Here is a 6,180-nt window from a genome sequence, read left to right on the forward strand (position 1 = left end):
ATGACAAGCGTTTGCAATGTCATCCAAATTATATCTATACCTAATTCAGTAGGCTGAGGTAAATAATGGCCAAAACTTGATAATTACTGCTTTACATCTACATAAAGTATCCAGCGCCAGATCTAGGAATTGTGTAAAGAGGGGCCGCCTTTACAGAATTAAAGAGAGGCGCACGCACCCCTCCCCATTTTTTTCTTTACATATTTTTGTCTCCCCTCCCCCTCCCCACAACAAAAAATGATAGTAAACATAAGGGGGAGGTGCCCTATGCAGTCCTCCCTGGATCTGCCACACGTATCCTATGTAATATTCAACCTAACCGTTGAAAACTGTCTATCAAAATTTTTTGTACGATGATGATGGCACTCACCTCTCCCGTGGACTTTTTTTTTCTCTCTTTTAGGGGCTGACTCCGTCTCTACTCCTGCAGCTGTGGCTTAGGCACTCTTTGGCAAAGATATAAGCTTGACCCGTCCTCCAACATCAAAGAAGAAACAAACAAACAAAGACTTGCTGCCAATTTATTAGAAATCAGTCGATCAGCAGACTGCTCTTCGCAACCAACTAGTACTACCTACTCTCCTTGATATTTGCTACACGGCGGCATTGTGGACACGCGGTGCTTGTGAATGCTTTTGGCGTAAATAATGATCCCTTTCAGAATTGCAATCTCGGTTTCAATACATGTTGTGTACACCAATGGAGCAAGAATAGTCGAAGAGCAAGCCTCTCTTTTAGCATCATGTTTTCACGAGCTTCGATCCGATTGCAATAACTACAGCAAAAAGTGGGGGGGGGGTCTCGCAATAGGAAAAAAAAGGTTACACAAAGACAGACCTCTTACTGGCAATATACTAGTAGTGATATGGGTGCAATTGGCACACAAAAGTACATGAATTTTGGAAACACATTAATTTTGTTTGTGAGTGTGTGGGTGTATGGGTGTGTGTGTGTGTGTGTGTGTGTGCGTGTGTGTTTATGTGTGTGTGTGTGCAGGCCTACATGTGTGCTGACATGTTTATATGGTGTGTTTATGTTCATAATTTTTCTCTTCAAATATGTAATCCTCATAGTTCCAGTATATTATTTTCAGACAAGTTAAAACGCAACCGAAGTTTTATGACTGAATTAATGTCGTTGTTGTTGTTGTTATTGTTTGTTTGTTTGTTTGTTTGTTTGTTTTTTTTTGGGGGGGGGGGGGAGGTTGTCTTTGTTGTGTTTTTTTTTTAATCACGATTCCACCGTCTGTCAGGTGATTTACACCACACCTTTGAACAAGGGCGTGAAAAACTTTTCAACAATCCCTGGTTCAACAAGACCGAGACCAACAACAATAGATAGAGACTCATTGGAGGATACTTGTATCTAAAACCTGAATGTATTGACAAGGGGAACCAAGTTCGGTGATGAAGACGATAGTAAAGATAAAATTAGTAACAGGAGTGGCCCAGGATGGGGAAGGGGTATTCATAAATAATATATTCAACTCAAATATTTTACTATTTAAGACTCTTTATTGCCACTGCCTTGTCCTACTAAACTATTATCTCGATATTATCGGAAAAGCAAATTATAAACAACGAGCTTTTGTATCTTCCTTGACTACATTTCGGAAGTTGCCATTGCACACCACAGTATAACAAAGATTAGAAGTCAAACCTTCTAAAAAATGTAATTCTAGGACAGACTTTCAGCATGACGATGATGATAATCAACTCATATATCCCTGCAACGGCAGAAAAAAATTTGAGCATTCGAATGTCATGAATGTTCTCCTTTTTCATTTTCGTTTTTCGTTTTTTCTGTTTAAAGAAGACCTACAGTTCATTAAATGTATACGCATAGACAATACAGGTTTGAACTAGGGGTCAGGATTGTTGCATAATTTCAAACGGTATATATGAAGAGTTTGTTCGCAAAAACCGATAAGTCCATATTTGCCAAATGGAGATATTTGTGATTAAAGGTGAAGAAAAATAAAGAGAATAATAAGAAATGTTTTGCTTCTTTTGACCATAACTTCAAAAATGTACCTTTATATGTCGTGACCAATATATCATTTAAAAGGTATAATTCTGTACTTTATGACAGAGACAGTACTTCAAAATCTTCAAAAATGGACTTATCGGTTTTTGCGAACAAACTCTTCATATGTATGTCGATACTCAGTTTTCATTAGTAAATACCTGACTTATGTTTGATTAATTCTGAATTGTATGTGTAATTTCAATTTTCTCACAACATGCTCATATTTTTTAAGTTCTAATGCATTGTGTTTTTCTTTTAACGCATAGACTTCAAACAAAACAAAAAAAATGATAAATGACCGCCCTTCTTCTTTTATCTTCCCAGAAAGCCACTCGCGATGAGCATCAACATCCTTCCAAACAAGATGAAAGACAGTCTTGTTTTTTTTTTTTTTTTTGGATGGATCCCTCCATGCTATTTTTGTTCTGTGTGTTTGTTTGTTTACTTCTTTTTGTTCAAACAGATATCTATTTATTTGGGGTCATCCCAAGAGACTGACACCCATGTGTCATACGGTCCACGAGTTCGACATCGAAAATAGATCCATGAGACTTACATCCCATGAATTATACAGCTCAAGAGTCATACTACCCATTATGAGTTCAACCCTAAGCCAGTAAGATCAGACCTAGTGTTCGACACTAGGCAAACAACGAGGCCAACGAGTTTCACACTCGAGAAAAAGAGGCTCACGAGAGTGACAGTATTAGAGCAAACGATACTCACTAACCTACACCAGGCAAAATACAATTTCCGCGAGTTTGAGAGAATGAATAACGCCATCTATATGCCAACTACAAGTATGTAGCATTTTGTTTAGGGTGTCGAGAGCGAAACTGGAACTAAGGTATGCAAATTATCTTACTGATAAAAACTGGTATTCATACTTGATGTTGCATGATTGACAGGGGGCGTGATAACACATCTGTAGGGGTACCTTTGTGACACTATTGAGCAACAGATATGTAACTTAATTTTTGAACATCACCGTCAAAATCACGCTAAGTATGCTTTTGTACAGAAATGCAAAAAGAAAAAAAAAACAGTTCTGTCACGCTAAGACTGTCAGCCACCCCCCCCCCCCCCCTCAAAAAAAAAAGAAAGATAAAGGCTTCAATGTTAATTGGTCAGTTCGGTATGGCCTAAACGAGTACAAAAATTAAATGATTGTTTATGCAAATTAAATGGGCTGCCCTACCAAAAAAAAAAAAAAAAAATGATTTGTGATCTCAAATCACTTTACTTAAATTATGCCAAGAGGAATGTGCGGTATCAAACTGTTATTTTCTGTTGCACATAGCAATCATTTCTTTTTTCGAAGATCCTATACCAGATTGTACTAACCGTAAATGTACGCAGATTATCATCAGTTTGTTTGTTTGTTTGTTTGTTTGTTTGTTTGTATGTTTTTCGGGGAAAATGGGGAAGGGGGTAGAAGTCCGTTACAGCAATGGAGCTCCCCTTTCCCATTTTACTTCCTTATGCTATTATTGGAACTCCCTATACAATTACGCATTTCTAAATGACACAGTTTATCCTTCTTGAACTCTTCGGCCTATTTTGCTTTATGTCTGTTTAATGGTTAGCCTTTTTTCGCAGTGTCGGATTTCTTGGCCCTGTTTGCCTAGCGTCAAACTCTCGGGCTTTGTGAAGTGTCGAATTCATGGGCCTTATTTGCATGTAGTGTCCGCCTCTTGGACCAAAATTCCCTCGTGTCGAACTTATGGGCCTATCTTACATGACGTCGAAGTCGTGGACCATATTTGCTTAGTGTCTAACTCGTGGGCTGTAACACGTGGCCGTACGAGCCGCATGTCTTGTGAATTTCGTTTTCATGATTTTCACCCGTTTACTGACATCCCTTGCAGTCCCAAGTGTTTGGTTTTACTCAACTCTGTATTATTCTTCATAAATCAGAGAGACATAAAGCTTTTTACCTTCTCTTCGAAATTCCTGAATTCATCATTCCTAACCACGGTACAAAGATCAGAAGCCCTTCTTGAAAAATAATTGAGACCATTGTTCAACATGAAAATTAAAATAAAATCAACGTGCGAACTTAATGGCATTATCAAAAATGATCAGGGTAGCCTGAAAGCTGAGGATGTCACACAAAAGCGTCTCTCTCTCTCTCTCTCTCTCTCTCTCTCTCTCATTCTCTCTCTCCCTCTCTCTCTCTCTCTCTTCATTAAAAAAGAACGACAATTCATCGAAGGGAGTCCTATACGCATAGCACTTACATGCTCAAATTCTGGTGATTCGTATAGATTTGGGCCCTGTAATGGCATAAAAGATGAGAACAAGCATAACGTCAGAATTAAGAGCATAACTTCATGAATACACCATCTATTTCAAGGTGTTCGAATGACTAATATGACTGACTTTATGTTTGTTAATCTGACTATTACGCCACCTCAACTTTCATACGACAGGGTCAAGTCATCTGTTTTAAAGTTGCATCGCAAGGGTGTTTCTGAATACGCTCACGAGTTGAACTCAAATAATTTGTTTTAATGATATTCGTTATTTGAATCCATTCAATATCATGTCGATGTTAACAGTGAAATCAATATGAACACAAATACGCAGCTGTATTATTCTCTCTCTTTTTCCTAACATACAGTACAATACATTTTGTGTGTGTGTGGTTTTTTTTTTTCAAATCATACCATGTATGAGAGAAATGACATGAAATTCTCAGACTCTCAGAAAAAGCTATCTTGATCAACTTAATGAAGGCAATCCATATCACACACAAAAACACACACACACATACAAAGACGCACACTCACAAGAATGAACACACAATATGACCATCATCATGTATCTGCTTTAACAAAGATCTTTGTGAGCATAGATGATAATAAACGGAAGGATGTTAACTCCGCAAATGCCATGGGTCGTCAGCAGCACACCAGGGATCACCAGTGTTTCGGCCATTTAAGTGCTGTACACCTCCCCCTGGCTGGCCGGTGCTGCGTTAGGTTCCCCTTGACAGCACCCCCATGGCATTTCAAAGAAGAACAAAACAAAACAAAACAAAACAAAGCAAAACATCACGAAACAAGACAAAAAAAGGGAAAACGCTTGGCATCAATCACCTCTCCTCACTCCAGACACACTCTCTCTACACCCCCCTATTCCCACCATCCCCCCCCCCCCAAGGCCTTCCCTACTATCCATGCAGATCCTGTCTCTGCTGCCCTACAAATTCTCCTGATCCACCTTTCCCCGTCCCTACCACCTATTCCCATCCCTCTGACCCACCTCCTTACCGATCGTCCAGCATATCCCCTGCACCCCACCTCCACAGTATGCACCTCCGCTCTCCACCCCCTTTTCTCACACTCCTCCCTCAACTCAGCATACCTATCCAACTTTCTTTCCCTTGCCTCATCCATCCTTGTCTCCCATGGCACAGTCAGCTCCACCATTGCTAACCTGTGCACAGACTTAGCCACCAGCACCATGTCCGGCCGAAGGGCAGTTACTACCACCTCCTCTGGCACTGTACGGTTTCCCTCATCCATCCGCACCTCCCAATCATCCCCCGCTGCTAAGATCCCCCCACCATCATCCCTCTGACCCTTCCTTCTCACACTGCATCTCAACCCCTCCTTCACAAACCGGATTCCCCTCACCCTAGGAGGCCCATTCTTCTTCATTGCCTCCACTGCCACCCTCGCCACCTCCGCCATCTCCTTCAACACCTGGTTATGCCCCCATGTATAGGCCTGTAATAGACCTCCACATGCTGACAAAATGTGCTCTAGTGAGCCCTTCGCCTTGTTGCAAACCCTGCATCCACCATCCTCCACAATGCCCCATCTCTGAAGATTTACCGGAGATGGCAAAACATCAAAGGTGGAACTGATCATGAAGCGCACAGCTCCAGAGGACATTGACCAAAGGTCATTCCATGACACCTTCCTCTGCTCCACCCCTTCCCATCGAGTCCATGCTCCCTGCACTCCCTGCTGTACAGCCTTGGCAAAGCGATACTCCTCCTCCTTCTCCTTAACCGCCTCCACCACCAACTCCCTCCTACCCTTCCTACCTTGCTTGCTGTACCATCTACTCTAGTAACACCCTGATGAAACCCGACCCCTTTCCGACCCACCTGAACCGCACCCTGCATCTCCTTCCACTTTG

The sequence above is a fragment of the Diadema antillarum genome, unplaced genomic scaffold (genome assembly GCF_040938485.1).
Source record: "Diadema antillarum isolate AM-2024a unplaced genomic scaffold, OU_Dant_1.0 seq00000172_RagTag, whole genome shotgun sequence".
NCBI lineage: Eukaryota > Metazoa > Echinodermata > Echinoidea > Diadematoida > Diadematidae > Diadema > Diadema antillarum.